General features: G+C 47.2%; 1 protein-coding gene across 1 annotated transcript in view; it reads left to right on the forward strand.

Annotated features, from left to right (window-relative positions):
• Nucleotides 1–483, forward strand: part of LOC119589140 (calcitonin receptor-like protein 1) — a 102570-nt gene that overhangs the window by 22528 nt on the left and 79559 nt on the right. The window lies entirely within an intron of this gene.

The raw sequence follows: 483 nt of genomic DNA on the forward strand, positions 1-483 counted from the left end.
GCGTGAGAGATCAGAATCTTGTTGCATGACCCCGCGGTGATTCTGCAGCGCGAGTCAGGCGGCTGCAGTCTCGAGGCGGCTCATGCAATATTCCTTTAACAAGTCGCAGCTCAGTTAGGTTTCGTGTGGAGTCACTCAGATAGTTATATTCATGCAGAGTCAGGCAGTTCTGTTAGTTATACTCCACGCTCAGGCAGAAACCTCGTTCACTTGGTTAGGTAGTCACACTCAAGTTGATTTTTCATGGCGGTAGCTTAGTCGTACTCATGCAGAATCATTTTTGTTCAATCACGCTAAATCAGTCAGACAGTCAATGAAATTCGTTGAGATATTTACGCTCACTATCTGTCAGTCACCGCACTCATACCCAGTTAGTCACGATTAGTCAATCGGTCACAATCACACTCAGCCAGACAGTCACGCTCTCATCTAGACAGTCGGGTGCGGTTTACCATCAGTTACAGTGACGTTCAGTCAGTTGGG

This window comes from Penaeus monodon, chromosome 25 (genome assembly GCF_015228065.2).
Source record: "Penaeus monodon isolate SGIC_2016 chromosome 25, NSTDA_Pmon_1, whole genome shotgun sequence".
Classification (NCBI taxonomy): domain Eukaryota; kingdom Metazoa; phylum Arthropoda; class Malacostraca; order Decapoda; family Penaeidae; genus Penaeus; species Penaeus monodon.